Genomic DNA, 16257 nt, shown 5'->3' with positions numbered 1-16257 from the left:
AGCTTGGGAGTAGTCTCTTCTACCAGGAATAAAAAGGTCCTGAGCAGACGCTAAGGGTTTGTAACCATTCGTGAGCAGAGACAGCCACCCATGCAGCCTTAGGTTGTGTGGCAGGGGTACAGCCCCAGCACTCTGCTCCCTGAGAAGAGCTCAGGCCCCTGTAGAAGAGATGTTCCCTTGAATGCAGCAGTGTTGCAGATGAGGTCCTACCAACCCTCTATTTTCTTCAGCAGGAAATCTTTGCATATTTGTTCTCCCAGCGTCCCTTCTGGGAAGTTCCCTTCACTCATCTGCACCGACTTATAGCCTTCCTCACTGCCCTCCTCCTCAATATCTCCCTGAGGCCTGCAAAACTTAAACATGGAAAGTACGTGACGGAAGAATTAACAACTTGGATTTTTGGCCTTCTCAGCGTAGATGGAGGTGCCCAGGCAGATGCTGCAGTGACAGTTCTTGTGTTGTTCTGCTTAGGGCGTACGCGCATCTAGGGTGGCCAGCCCAAAAGCAGTTTTATGTGAGAAGCAGCACTGGGAGCTCACATGCGACGAATAAGCACAATCCTGGAGAAATGAAATGAGAGGTAAGTAAGCGAGCACGTGCCGGATGGTCACCCTTCGGTCCAGGCTGACAGGCTCGGCCCGGAATGGCCAGCTGGCCGCGGAGGCAGAATCCCTCCTGCCAAAAACGGGCCAACAGGTGCTGTCACGCTTCAGTGGGCCACCACGGCCCCGCACACCAAAGCAGCACACAGCCCGTCACGACCCCTCGCAGCTATGTCTCCTGGGGACCCCGGACCCCCAACCACCAGCCGCTCCCCCGCCCTGGGCCCCCACGCAGTCCCCAGAGCGCTCGCAAGCACGGGGCGAGAGGCGGCAAAGGACGAGGAGAGGCAGCCGGGGCCACGGGGACGCCGGCCGGCGGGCAGGCTGGGGAGGACGCGCAGGGCGCACACCGGGCGGCCCCCGCCGCCTCGGCCCTCGGGACGGGCGGGAGGAGCCGGCCCGCGGGCGGGGCCTGGACCGCGGCCCGCCGCGCCGCACCGCCTCGGCCCGCCTCACGCAGCCACACACCGGCGCTGGAGGTGAGGGAGCTGCGGCGCTACCGTCCGGGCGGGTCGGGGGCGGTGGGGGTGGCAGCACGGTCCCCGCTCCGGCCTCGGGGGGCTCGGCGGGGCGCCGGAGCGGGGAGGCGAGGCGAGGCGAGGCCTCCCGGCGGGCGGGGGGCGCCTCGCTGGAGGCCGTCACAGGCTGGCGGCGGGTGAGGCGGGTGCAGCCGTACGTGCAGTTCTTGTGTCGTTTCTTGCCTTATTTTTCCCCCGCCGTGGGGCGGGCGGTCTCGCCGCGGGGCGTGGGGGCTTCGGCGCGTGTCTGATTTTATTTTTAGGGCTGTTTAATTCCACACACACCCCCCAACGGCCGTCCCAGGGAGCAGGTGTGTGTGGGAAGCCGGGCGGCGCGGGGGCTGAGGGCTGAGCGCTGGGGGCTGGCGGGCGCCCCGAGCTGGGCTCGGGCAGGTGCTGAGCCGGGCCGGGCGCGGCTGGTCCCTGTCCCCGCTGGGGAGCCCCGCCTGCACCCGAGGCCGTGCCGGCTGCAGCCTGAAGGACTGGCAGAAAACGCCTCTTATTTCTTGTCCTTTTGTGTTTGTTGGTTTGTTTGGGGCGGATTTTTTTCTGTGAACTTCCACGGACTTTTAAGTCTTTTAATTGTGGGACTGTAGCTTCTTAAGGAAAAAAAAAAACCAAAACCAAAAGCAAACCCCAACAAAACCAAAACCCAACAGCTTGCGAGGGAGTTGTGAGGGGTAGGTTCCCGCATGCCTTAGGCGCTGGCTCTTCCAGGATTAAGCCCATCGCCGTGGTCCGGCCGGGCTCTGCCGGGCGACTGCTGACTGACTGCTGCTGTCGCCGCCGCCGCGGCCCCCGAGAGAGAGCAGGGCTGCACCGAGACCTTTCTGTCCAAGATGCTGGTTTTGCTGAACAGCCTCCGGCAGCGGGCAACTCTTTTGAGTACTAAACTTGCCTCTTAGTACCATAAAGTGGCTTTCCTAAAGTAGCAATGTTTCCAATACGCTGCTTAGGTGATCACAGGTCGTGGTGGGTTTTCTCCCCCCGCCCCCTCTTTTCTTTTTAATGCTGCTTCTTCACAATGGAGCTATGGTATGTGCTGTTGCTTTAGGAGAACTTTGTGCGGATGTTATGTTAGCTCTCCCAAAAGAAATGTAAATATACTTGTTTCACATTGCTTCTAAAAGGATACTGCTTCAGGTGAAGAAACAGTGGTTTCGTTCCTTCTATTTTGTCAGAGAGTTACGTATTTATGTAAATGTTTTGAGCTAATATTTGGGTAATGGAAGGTGGAGGAGGGCTCAGATCAGAATTAAAAGCACAGAAATTCTCCTTAAAATGCACCTAACATAAGGAGCATTGGCAGTTTGGGAATTAGTGAATGTATATTGTAGCACCCACTGGGTTTTTTATGTCTCGGCATAAATTTATAGGATGTTTATCCCATGGTTTATTATGGTAGAGATGCTTATTAATAAAGTTCATTAAATGGTCTCTCAAAATTCTTTCATCTTCAAAGCAGAGAATACATAGTCGGATGAATGCCTAATGTAGTTGTTACTCTGACTGTTCCAGAACCTAAAAAACATAAATAATTCTTAATTTTCTCACATCTCTTCCTCCACCCAGATGCTTTCTCCCATCCTTAATGTACTTTTTTGCCTTGTAGCCATCTCAAAACTGATTCACAAAACCCAAAATTGAACACAAATATTTAAATGTTTTGTTTTTAGAGGTCAGTTTCTGGTAATTAATATATTGAGGGAAAAATAAAACATGATTGTAAAAATGTTCCTCTTCACTCCTTTTATTTTACTGTATTTCATCTGTTTCCTGGATTCTTCCACTCCCCCAGTTAGATAAAACAGTCAGTGGAAAATCACATTCTAAGTTTAGGAATTGATCCTTAAAGCGCTAAAAACAGCAGGAGGTTTCTTTCACTGAGTTCAGTTGGTGCTAGTTTAGGGCTGTTTATAATCTTTAGTTACATATTTAGGTCTTCTTGATAGCGGAAGAATTGAAACACGTGCCTAAAAATAAGCATATGCTTACATGGTTTGTTGTAATTGCGTGTGTTTGTGGAATGGTGTTGATTTTTTTTTTATTTATTTATATTTTTTTTTTTAGTTTTGTTTCTTATCTAGCCTGGAGGTAGCAAAGGGTTTTTTTTTTTTACTTTTTGACACCAGCAGAATGGGCTGGAAACTATAAAAAATACTTTCTCTGTGGCTTGCATAATGTGGTCCATATAGTGTTGAAAACGTGCTTACTGATTCTTGCAGCTCCATGCGTACAATGTCTCCTCTGTGTGTTTATGGTCTGTGTAACCAAGGCACTTCACGTGTGTTGGCGTTCTTGGGTACTTTAGGATAGAAGCTGGCAACAGCCTTTCCTTAGGACCTGGGCAGCTGTTTAAGGCGCTGCCTTTCCTTCTGCCTCCAGCTTCCATTTGGTTTTAAGGGGAGATAAGAGCTGGCACAGCTTCTGTGCTGTTTTCAGCACCCTGCAGGATACGGTGGTGTGCTAACAATTGCTATAGCCTGCCTTAGTGTTTGTCTTACAGGATTGCAGAATTTGTACTTGGTGGTGTTGCAGTGTGGTTACTTTGGTTACTGCTTGTAATTATATGGTGGTATAGTTGAAATTTATATACTGTGGAACCTAAAAAGCAAACTTCATTCATCAGGCAAAATAAAATGTGCACTTAGAAGCATATAGATGAGCAGTTTGGTGTATGTTGTAATGTTCAAAACCCCATATTGCTTAGAACTGAATAGCTAACTCTGCACAAGTTAAATGCAGTGAAATGCTTTTCTAAATGAAGTCTTACTGACAGTGGATTGGGAGGGAAGAGGGTCCTCATGCCTTCCCTGCCATTCAGTGTTAGTTACAGCTTGGACCATTCTTCACCTTCTAGATGTAATTTGTGTTTGAATCCATTTTGTACTGTACCTGCTTGTTGTGGGCCTACACCACTGATACTCTGAATTTTATTTTCCCTAAATAGATGAAGTGTCTGATTTGTCATTGCAGATTCCTGCTGTGGTTACGAGGTCATGCATCTTGTCTTATTCTTCATGTTTGTACAGTCCAGAAAGAGCTTTTTCTCCTTCTGTGTGAGGAAGAAACTTCAAGTCCTCCCTGAGTGAGCTGGAAATCCCATCTTTTACCTTCCCTTTTCATTCTCAAGTTGTGAACTAGAAAACCATATCAACCTGTGGTAAGGTACAAGCTCTACCATTTTACTGTTATTTCCTCCTTGCTGCAAAACTAGCTGTTTTAGTGTGATCAGAAAAGTGGGGAGAAGCTGTAGGTGTTGCAAGTGCCTTGTGTATTTTCACCATTGTCCAGATGTGCTTGTGTTTTGTATTTTGAAATAGGAGATTTTTAAAAACTAAAAGTAATAATAAGCTTGCATTAGTTTCTTCAGTATGTCACAGCTATGGTCTGCGTCATAGTCAAGTAAATTACTTGTAAAATTTTGTGTGGTGCTGTGTATGTGCACAGCCATAAGATGCTTCCATCTTAGTAAAGCAGGTGCTGGATGATGGCCATTTTATTAACTGTGCTCATTTTTATTGATAGCTCTTTTAGCTCGAGATTCATGTCTTGTATGACTACATGCCACCCACCCAGCCCCGCTTTGTTTTTTATGTGATCCTTGTTACTGCAGCGTTTCAAATTCTGTGGATAGTGATACACCTTTTAAAATGTCTCTTTGAGGCCAGGGAATGCCAGTATTACACACCCTGGAGCTGAGACATAGAGGCTGAAAGATTCATCTAATGCAGTGTAAGAAGTGCGTGTCTGCAGGTCACAGCCCAGTGTTAATAAGAGGATTTTTATCCTCTCTTAGTAGAGACCAATTCACTGTGAATCATAAAACTCATCCTATGAAAAAAGTACCAGGAATCTGGAACTGGGTTCCACTTGGTTCATTTCGTCTGTACAAACTTCCTGAGTTGGCAGTTTTCTGGCACGTGAAGATATAAATTCGAAAGCCTGTCTTGGTGTCCTTTGACTAGAGCTGCTAGTTTGTGATCAGAATTATATTAGTTATAGTGGACACAAATACAAAGATGGTTTGATTACACAAATACTTAAAAAATTGAATATCATTTAATAGTAGAAATATTGCTGTAATTTACAAATGCAGTTATTAAATCTTGTTCACAACTCCAGAAACAGCACTGTGCTGTTTCCACTGAAGGAAACTGCTAGCATTTAAGTTTATAGCTTGATAAGAAGTGCAGTTTAATGGGATGTTGCCTTCAGCACCAAAGCTAACTTAAAAATACTACAACTGGTATGGCAGTTTGCCACTTTTTTGACTGTGGTTGCACAACTGTTGGTAAGGCTTTGTGATAATATCAGATCACTGAATTGATCTGAGTTTAAAATAACTTTGTAAGAACAAAAGAAATTGATGTGGAGAACAGCTATTTTTCAACTGGCTCTTTAACTGGTGCTGTTTGCTGGTATGACCATTTGTGCAGCTCTGCCGTGGAGGTGTGTAAATGGCAGTGGAGAGGCGGAAGAGAATTGAAATTAGTAGAGTGAGACTTGTTCACTTCTTTTGCTCTTGAGAAAAGTTTGTAAGATTGCTGTTGGCATTCCTGTGATCTAGTCAAGAGAGAGAAACCTGTTGCTTGGTTGCAATAGCTGTTGCCCCCACCGTGTCCCCAGTTGCATCGTAGTCTAAATCTCACTTTCTGTGCCCGTCAGGGCTTTTTGTCTTGTTGCCGCAAGCCATAGCATAGCAGAGCCCATGGTCAGACCTGTGTCTGCAAAGGGAGTGAACGGGCCGGATTCTCCTTGAGCTTTTTTGTACCCAGAACTTCCCATCCCTCTCTAGCTGGGAAAGTAATTTGCTTTTTTCTCCTGTTGAGTTTGTTTCCACAATAAGTTCTTGGCCTGGGTACCAGTGCAAGTCAGCCAGAGGATACATCCATGCAGCTAAATGATAGCTTAATTGGAGCAGGGGTGTGCCTGTCACTCTCCGGGTCTCAGCATAGCTAGTCCTAGCAGCAGCATCTGGGGGAGCAGGGAGGTACCAAGGGTGGCAAGCTGATAGGAGCTCCAGGTCTGTACTGGGGCTTGTAGCCTGTGCTGGCCTCTGTCCTGTGTTAGTTTGCTGCTTTTGCAGACTGGCATATGTAGAAAGATTTCCCGGTGCTGAAGTGGCACTCCCATTTAGTTACGTAAACTCTTGTGAAGTCTCCTGCCATTTGCCAGAAAACCATGAGAGCCAATAAGCATTTTGTCTTGGATTCGTTACAAACTGTTATTTCTTCCCCAAATCTAAGGTTGATTTTTTTTCAGTTCATGAAGAGGATTAACTGCATGAAATAGCATTTCTCAAACTGTGGTTTGCTCATTACTGATGATTTTTGAGGCAACAGTAGGGTCACAGGCTGTGTCAAATGATCGTCGTTTTTTTTTTTTTTTTAGTTTAATAAAGGTTTCTGCTGGTCTCTGAGTGATTTGGAGGACAGTTTGTAATCTGATGGCTTACAAAATTTGGGAAATGTGTTTCTTTGTTTGCCTTTTTTTCCCCAGCAAACTCAGTTGTTGGTAAACCATCTTAAGTACTCAAGATCCAGAGAAATGGGGAGCAGCCAAGTTTTTGTCTTGATAATGTAAAAATCCATGGCAGCCACCACTGCTGTCTGTCTCCAATTAGAAGAAATGTTTCTTTTGGGTCAAGATAGCAGTCTTCATGGTTATGTACCTTCCCTAACCCAGGTTGTAAAGTTGTAGGATTATTAAAGAGGAGGTTAGAAATTCATGGGCTTCCTGTTACAGCTATAGATGAAAATCTTCAGAGGATGATCAAACTAAATGGAAAGATTCTGGGATTCCCTGGATACTGCTAAGATAACTTTCTGCCTTGAAAGTTCTGCCGATGTTCTTTCCCTTTGTACCTAATTAAAGTCTTGGGTTTAATGTGTCATGAGTCAAGGCTTTTTGCCTAAGAGTAATGCAGTGTTTGTATGAGACCATCCCCAGGTTTACCGTGTGGCAGTTAGTGCTACATGGTTTGTTGGTGTTTTCTCGTCAGTAGGAAGGTGTGTGTGTGCAGTGGTATGCAGTTTACTTGTCTGTGAATCATTGATAACAGTAGGGCAGTGACTTTTTTTTAACTTCTGGAAAAGAACTAAAACCATCTCAGGTAAGAACACTGAACTTTATTTTCAGTAGTGCTATCTGAGTTAAGGTTTTTTGATCACTTTATTATTTAAGGTTACTTCAGTGCCAAGTTTGATATTCAGAGGTCCAGTAAGAAATGTGTCAGATTTATCACAGACCTTTGTCTTTAGTGTGTGCTTCTCTTGTTCTAATGTCTTACAGATTTGAGAGGGCTTGTGTACTTATTTTTTTGAATATATAAATATTTTTGTATGCATAGTTCTAAAAAAATATTGCTAAGGCGATAAATAACCCTTTTCAGCTTTTTTTCTCCAGTGTGTCTGCTGACCATATTAGGAGATGTTTATCTGAGGCTGGAGGGGTGAAAATTTACCTTCTTGGCTGACAGAGAGGTTGCCACACAGTGTAGTCTTTTGGCTTATGAGTCAAGGTAAAGATTACTGCACCTTTACAATCTTCATAGTGCAAAGCATAATCAGCAGATCCATACCTGCAGGTGCCAGTTAGGATCTCCTCCGTTTTTCTTTGTGATATGATTTATGTGTGTCTGTTGAGAGAGCAGAGGGGATGGTCCCGATTTGTATGGTGTGGAGCTTGCCTTTTACCCAGCCTACCCAGCTCCCGGTCACCAGGCTGCAGAGGAATAAAGTGGTATTTCTGTGGCTCTGAGTGGTCTTGTGTAAGACCCCTCAGAGCTCTGGATAAGTAGTCTGGAAAGAAGGCAACACATATGGCTTACCTTGCATGGAGGAGCACACCCTTAAGTCAAACTTGAGTACCCAGGTTCTGCCCAAACTGGTGGTTTTGCTTGATTTTGAGTGATGTGGAAGTCAGTATGGATAATTGTATAAGGTATATTGCAGTGCATGAAGGCAGGCACACAGTGAAGCCTTTGAGGGACTGGTACATTAGTCCTTTATTTCCCCCTCTAGGTTGCACACACTTTGAGGAAACACAGCTTTCACATTCAGAGTGCTAGTGGAAGGTTCTGGGAGGGAAGAGAGAGTTCCCACCAAGTTCAGTCACTTTGTTCAACACAGAAACAAAGGAAGTATTATGAAAAGGTTTTTGGCTAGGAAACAGAAAACCTTTTCATGGGAGTCCACAGCTCCTGGTTTTGTTTTTAATACAACCATGATGATGTAACAAGTCATCTCCTTAAGTAATGATACTTGTACATTTCATGTTACCAGGTTTTTGTTTATGCTATAAACCTTTTGCCAGCTATTCACAGATCACTACAGTAGGACACTAAAGTATTGCAAATGGAGAGAACCCTATTATGTATTTCTGAATGGCAACAGAAATCTAAATTGGAACCTTACTTTGCTTCGAGGCTTTGCTGGTCTTTACACTAGAAATAGTTTGAAAATATTGGTAATGTGGATAAGTAAGGATCATAGTCTTTCATGATCACTTTTTCTCTGATTCTTAGACTTATGCTGAAATGTGTGGTGGTGATCCCATAAAGAGATGTGGTGCTGCTGGGACTGCTTTAATCTTCAGTCATGTCAATATGGTGATTCTTAGCATATGCAGAAAGCAGAGATGACGTTGTCAAAGAGGGAGTTTATCATCCGATTTCTAGGCAGAAAAACACACATAGAATATTATTGCTTGGTGTGCATATAATGGAATTCCAGTATGAGATATTAGAAGTGCCTAAAATTAACAGCAGATTCAGTGTACTGTGGTGTTCTCATGCAAAATAGCCAAGAAACATACTAGTGCCTAGCTAGACTGGATATTTTTTAAAGCTGTTGCATGCCTTTGTTCAGGGTTTACAAGGTTGCTTCTCTTTCTTTAGGTTACTACTGTGCTAGAGAACATACCAGTTTCTGTTGTGTGTTGGTGTATACCTAGGTGTGACTTTTGTCATGTGCTTTGCATACAATTACGTTGGAGTCTGAAATGTTAATGCAGACAGACAGACCCCACCTAGGACTGTCTATGTTATTTGACTAGGTGTTTGTAGCAGAGTAGCAAAACCAGAGGTTTTGAGTGGCAAATGAATACATTGAGTGACCTACAACCTATATAGCCTGCAATGAAGGCAGTGTTTCCCTCATTTATGTCTCCTTACCTCAGCAGACTAGGTTATTATTATTATGTGAGCACAAGCCTGCCTCTTGTGCTGTAATTAGCCACGAGGGAGCATACAAAGCTTCAGGGTAAAAGAAGAAACAGATTTGGAACCACTCTTCAGAGTTACTGGTTCTCAAATTGGGATTATTGACTTCTGTTAGCAGCTGAACTGATCAGTTAAATTCCCCTTTCCCATAGCATTCCAGTAAGTCATTAAACTAGTTATTCCATTGCTAATTAGTACTCTCACTTTTTTCCTTTTCTGTGTAGGCTTGGTTATAAAAGGGGGTCTGTAACACACTCTTGTCTCACTACTAATTTTACAAGATACTGTGCTTGCTGTGGGAAGGCTGATTGTGTTGTAAGATGAATGTACCTTGCAACACCAAGGAAGGAAATTGTTATCTCTGTGTTTCAGCAATGTACATTAACAGTATTTTCTTATTATATGAATAGTTAGAAATATTGTTTAGAAAGTAAAAAAAGAGCCATGGTCTGCTCTGTCTTGGGGGCTCCAGTTTCTAGATTTATTTGGATTTCTTTGGGATTTGAACTCCACTGTACCAAAGCCCAAACAGCACATGTCTTGTATGTTACTGACTTCTGAGTTTATTTTGACAAGTCTTTTCAATGTCTGAACCTACCCAGCTTCTTTCTGCTTCATGTGCTTTATGTCACAGAGGTGACAGGAACTCTACAGGGTGGAAAACACAGATGAAGATTGACATGTCAAGCTGACAGGGAGCAGTACCCTCTTTATCTTAGTTTCTCCACAGGAAAAGTTGTTTAAGGATCCCTACAGTGGTTGTGTACTGCAGAACTCATCTTTGAACCTGCTCAAGAAAGATCACTGTAGTTTAAGTGCATTTGTGATCAGACTATGACTTTGGTGCAGGCCTAAAGCAGTTGTGCATCATAGGAGTATCCTACCTCATTTTTTGATGCTTGAATTTATTTACCTGTGATGTAAGAATGGTAATTTTTTTAACAGCTGTTTGACCTTATGTGGATGCTAGTCATTAACTAGTAAGCAGCCATGAACATCTGCACAATTACTAAGTGCAGTTACCTTTAGCACTTGCCTTGACTCCTCCTGGTTTGTGCATACACACTGCAGAGACTACCTGTAATTCAGAATTGCCCTTTGCATCTCACCACTTGAATCCAGGTTCCAAGTTCGGTATGAGGTGGCGATCTATGACCACAGAATGTTGAAACCTAATCAAGACCCTTTCCTGTGGTGCCACTGTTTGTGTTCCCTTTGTTAGTTTGCTGCACAGGCTTCTCATCCACAGCTGCTCCCTCTGACGAATGTAGGAGCTGAAGTGGTGAGATCCGAGTCTGCGTATTCTTTGGGTGAGCAGGGGAGGCCCCTGCTAGGGGTAGCTGTGTGCCCTGACGCAACAGGGCTTCTATCTGGTAACAGCTTCTCCATACTTGCCCATATTTCTTTTATGTGGGCAAAGACCACTCTGGCCCTTACTAGGAGTCTTCCCAATGGCAGCCTTGCTGGTGCCCTAAATCAGCCTTGTGGCACAATGGTATGGCTAGATGTGCCCCTGGACACAGGTGGCAGAGGGGACACATCAGTGCAGTGTTGATGCAGATGACTGATAGCGAGGAGATGTGCATCTGGGGTACATGTAATGTATTACCATAAAGAACTGATGCACATACATAATCTTTGGCTGGTTTGGATCTATGTTTAACTTATAAAGGAATTGTGAAAGTCACCTGTGTTTGAGGGACTGCCTAATCTCTTTGGTCGTGATGTGATATTATACAACAAAGTGTAGCTTTGCATGTTTCATTCTTCTTGCATCAGATTGTGTTTGAGTAATTAAAAGTTGTGTTTGAAAAAAAAAAAGGCTAATGAACAAACATCTTTTTATTGAATTAAGGTGTTTGATGAGAATTGTAGTAATAAAAAAAAAGCATCTATACTAATGGTGTCCTGGAAGCTAAGTTGCTTAACTTTGTTATTTTAAATAATAACATATATTGCTAGGTCATAATCTAACTTTGATTGTACATTTGTCTTTCAAAAGGGAGATACTGTAGACTGATGTATTTTTTTTTCCTCACCCCGAGGCAAGCTATCAAAACACTGGAGTGGTTTATTTCAGAAAATACACACCACAGCAATTATGATAAAATATCTTCAACTTTTTCCATATATGTCATTATTGCACTGATTACTTGAGCCGAATCTTACCTATTTCTGACTGCATCCCTGTGCCAGGCCGACTTTGTGATCAGAGAAGCCTTGAAGTCAGTGGAGGACAGTAGTGTCAAGCACTTCATAGCTCTTTGCAAAACTCAAGGGGATTTCCCCTTGGTTGGGAGAGGCTCAAGGAAGAGCTTAAATCTAAAATCATAATTTTCAGATTATTTTAACCTGAAATTATCTGGTCTATTCATATGTTGTTCACACAGTTAGTATAGAACTTTGAGTTGAATTTATGCAGCTAACAAATATGATCTGAAATTCCCTAAATCTAATTTATTTGTCCATGCAAGCCTGATCTATCTTTTCAATGTCTGGTATATGCCTGATTTAATGTGCAATATCAGGATAGCATCATTAGCTATAGCAAATATGAAAGCACATGAGTACATTGTCCGTTTGGAATGGTTAAACTGGAGGTTAAAATGCCAGTGTCAATTTCAGATGCCTTCAGCTGAAGCTAGATGTGTAATAACAGGCTGTGGTAGAAAGTAATTTATAAGTGGTTTACTTGGGTTTGGGGTTTTTTTGGTCACAGCATGACATTAGTAGAAGAATTTAGTTTTTCTGTGTTATACCTGCAAATGATGATAAAATGCATGATGAGAAGTGTGGCTCATAAAAGTTGAGTTAAAAACAAAAGGTGCCTTAGGATATTTTTGTTGGCTGCTATTGAGCAATGTCTTCATTTTTACATAGAACTTCAAAGCAGAAAGAATTTAACTTGAAACTTAAGGTCTAATTACAGGGATGGTAAGTTTATTTCAGGATTTTAACTTGTTTGTTGAAATGTAAACATTCTTCTCAGTGTTTGCAACACTGTAATATTGTGCTAAAGCATCACAAATTATATGAAAACTGCTAGAAATATGCATATTTTTATGAAGTAGTTTGAGAGGGTAAGTAAGTAGGCATAGTGAAAAATGAGACTTAATTTTCCCATTTGCAATGATCTCTAAGGGGTGTTAGTGATGAACCTCTGACTGGAGTTTAGTAACTGCTTGGGTTAAAACTTTGTTGCAGTAGCAACCACATTAAATACTTCAATGTTTGCTTGCCATGCTCATTTAGTATTGTTTATCATGTGTTTTTATGCAGAATACATTTGAAACAGTGGGAACTGTTAGATTTAGAGACAGCAAAGCTGAGGCTGAAAAGGTTGGGAGCAATTTTTCACTTGGGTGTTTTGGTGGTACTTCTGCTAATTGAAACAAGAAGCAGCTCTTGACACAGGGAGATGGAGGGTCAGAGTCTCTGTGGGACCTCAGAAATATTCAATATAAACACCAATTCTATCAACTGTAAATGATATTTAGAAAGGGCTTTGCAAACTCCAAGAAATACTATATAGTATGTATCTACAAAGTCAGTAATGTACTGGAGGGTGGGGGTTGCAGGTTGCAAACTTGGATGAGGGAGAAATAAAATTCTTTGATGGTTTTCTTACAATTTCTATGAGGTTTGCTGGATACTGTGTCTTTGCCATTAAAATTAAATGTAAAGTTACAAACTCAAATTTTATAGAGCACACCTGATGCAACTTCGCATTTTATTGAAGAATCAAAGCTAGCTGGTATGTGGAAGTGAGTAGTTCAGCAAGCTGCGGCTGGTTCTTGTAGCCTTGGTTCTGCTCACTGCAGTGAAAGCAAACATTTCAGTGGACTAAACCCTCAGAGAGTGAACTATCATTTCAGATGCGTGCAATGGCTATTAAATGTAGAGGGAGAAAAATACCATTTGTTCCACTTTTAACTTTGTTGCACTGATAGCAGATAACAAAGGTGGGTGATAACAGTAAGCAAAAGCCAATGTGCAAGGAGTATTGCTCTAGGTAGCCTGGGAATGGTATGCGTGAGATTATTTTATCTCCACTGTGTTGCATTCCGCTGAGTTAGCACCAAAGATGATTAATAAGGTCTTCTTTAAAAATCTGTATACAGGGGCAAACTGTATCCCCAGGTATCTGAGTTTCACTGGGAAGAGAAATTCCCATTCCTGCTCAGCTAGAATTGGATTGATTTGGACTTCGTCCATGAAAAGTGGTTGGCACTGGAGCCCTTATGCCTTCTATTGACAAGGAATTTTTTCTTTTGTTCAGCAATACGGCCTAAGAATGCCATTAATCAACAGTAAGTTCAGCTAAACAAGGCCTTAAATACATGCAACACAAAGTAATTTGTCTGTTTAGTTGCTGTGATAAAAGATACAAAGATTTGAAAGCCAGGAGTTACTCAGATCCAATACTGAGTTGCAGGGCCACACAGTAAAATTGTAAATGATTTTGAATACAGTGTAAGACTAAGTTAAACCCAATTAGTTTTTATGAAAAGTCAGAGACTTCCAACATCAGCTATAGCATTGGAGAAGCAACCTGTTATTCACTGATTCATAATTCATATTATGCAATGATTTTAATAAATATAATAATGTATTTGCTCTGATACTCATTGTATTTCAGATATTGTTAGAACATATCTTCTCATATGTAAGAATGTATCTTCATTATGTAGTAAAAAAATGTTAGTCTCCTAACATTTTAGATACTACTTTTCAGTAAAAATCCATCTTTTTTAGCATGAGTGTTATATGGGAACAAATTACTTTTCCATTTCACAGTTCTGATGTTATGTTCTGTTGAGGATATTTTGCATTTGTCACTGCATGTTAGCAACAAATTGTTTGTATTTCATAACCCTTTATCTGTGTGTATATATATGTACTGTATACATATGTATAACATCTTCATAATATAACAAAATTGTATAATATGTAATATATAATGTAGAGAGTATATGTAATATATATATGTATATAAATTGTATATGCATGTATAAAAACATTCTTCAGCTTACTTCAGAAGAGCCTTCTGGACTCATGTAGAGTTTACACTTTGTGTATTTCCTTTCAGGCTAATATGCCTACCTATGGCTTAAATACATGCTTTTACAGAGATGAGAAGCATATGCTCTTTTCCTATGTTTTTGAAAGCCTGCTCTAAATAGCAATGTTCTTAAATTCAAATTTGTTTCTAGTAAGAAGGAAGTGATGACAGTAAGTTTGTGAATACTTATGGTATAGTTTTTTCTGGCTTGAATTACATTATGGAGGGGGAAAAAGGGCTGCCAAGGAGGTAATTTCAAGCCACACTTTCTTTGAAAAGGTAGGAATGATTAAGGAGGTTTTCCTCTCCCCCCTCCACCAAGGTCTTAATTTTGACCCTATAAGAACTTGAACACATCTTGCATGATTTCCTAGTTTTGAATGTGGAAACTTCACAGGTTGCTTAGGCTATAGGTGTCTGTACTGTCATCCACATGGTTGACTCTGTCTCTTGCTACTTGTCCCAGTGCTACAAGGAAATCTAGAACATGTTTTATAAGGTGCATAGGCCCTCCTTGAAGTTGTAATTGAAGAGAGCTTCTTGTTAACAAGTTAGAATTCTTACATACTTGTGCAATTCAGACACTAGAATTGAAAAATACTCTTTCACGTCACATTGTTGAAGCATTAATAGGTCTTTGCTGTGCAGGCATGAAACCAATAAGCATTCTCTTTTCAGTTGTTCTTAGCTATGAAGCAAAGTGGGCAAGTTGCATCCCAGGTGCAGGCAAACATGTTTAAGCCTTGATTTTTTTTCTCTGGCTCTTCTGCACTGTAGCAAGGTGCATCCCTAAGTCACCTGCCTGCTCTTTATCTAGCAAGGTGATCTTCTGGCATGATGGACCTACTTCTCCTGTCTTGTGTTTTTCTTTGTGTTTTCCTTAGTCTCTTGGATTTGCATAATATACTTGTTTAAGATGACATTTACAAAGATCTCTATAGCCTGGCTCCTTTGTTAAATGTGAAATACATTGGACTTTTTACTATTTATGCCCTAAATTGGGGGAGAAGAGGGTCAGTGTATATATGAGAATAAATGCTAGTTTTATTTATGTATACGTAAATATATAACAAAAGTAACTTTTACAAAGAATCATGAGGTCTGAATTTTGTCAGGCTAGAAGACACTGAACTGATACTATTTTACTGTGTTCTTAATAACTAATGGAACAAAACTGAGACATGCATTTACCAACAAAGCGATGTATTATGGAGTGAAAAATAACAGAAGCCTGTGGAAAGTTCACAACTTCAAACTTGACATCTTTCTTTTCTTTTAATGAAATCACATTTGATGAAATGTAAATGTTCTACTGTTGTTCTAGGTAGCCTATAATTAGCTACTACATGGTATCATAGTGCTTTTTGTTGTAAAGGGAACTCAAGAACTACTTTATGTTTAGGCCTGATTCTCCCAGAACACTTCTAATCATGTCAATGCCCCTCTCACTACTTTTTGTGAATGTAAACATTTTTTCAGTGCCATAAACTTGCTGTAACCATCCCTTCTTTGTGACTGGAACAAAATTCATGTAAATATTTTTATTACAGCTCATTCCAAGTTCTAAGTGAATCTTAAATGAATCTAAACTAAATGAATCTTAAAATCACCATTTTAAGGGTGACTGATGACCTGTTCCCCAGGATATGCAGTTACTTTGATATAAGTATGTTCAAATAAAATCAGATTGAATATACATGTTTAGGAAAGTGTGTTTTGAAATACAATCTATGAGGCTTGGTTTCTCTGGAGAGTACAGGGATGTAGCAGCATCTCCTAAAATTCTAGTTGCTGATGCTTATGCCCCATCAAATAGATGTTAGAAACAAGGATGTTGGTTGAACAGTGAAG

The 16257-nt window shown here is 41.5% G+C and overlaps 1 protein-coding gene across 2 annotated transcripts in view; it reads left to right on the top strand.

Annotated features, from left to right (window-relative positions):
• Positions 1-1039: 1039 nt before the first annotated feature.
• PIP5K1B (phosphatidylinositol-4-phosphate 5-kinase type 1 beta) overlaps positions 1040-16257 on the top strand; it is a 124376-nt gene continuing 109158 nt past the window's right edge. Inside the window, exons 1-2 of one of the 2 annotated variants that reach the window (XM_075020976.1) lie at positions 1040-1081; positions 4097-4283. The gene's annotated coding sequence lies outside the window, so the exon portion shown is untranslated. Of the gene's footprint in view, positions 1082-4096; positions 4289-16257 lie in introns of both variants that reach the window. The other variant, XM_075020975.1, reaches the window with a different exon arrangement.

Source organism: Buteo buteo, chromosome Z (assembly GCF_964188355.1).
Source record: "Buteo buteo chromosome Z, bButBut1.hap1.1, whole genome shotgun sequence".
NCBI lineage: Eukaryota > Metazoa > Chordata > Aves > Accipitriformes > Accipitridae > Buteo > Buteo buteo.
Note: the sequence above shows the minus strand (reverse complement) of the source record. Positions and strands in the feature narration are given on the sequence as shown.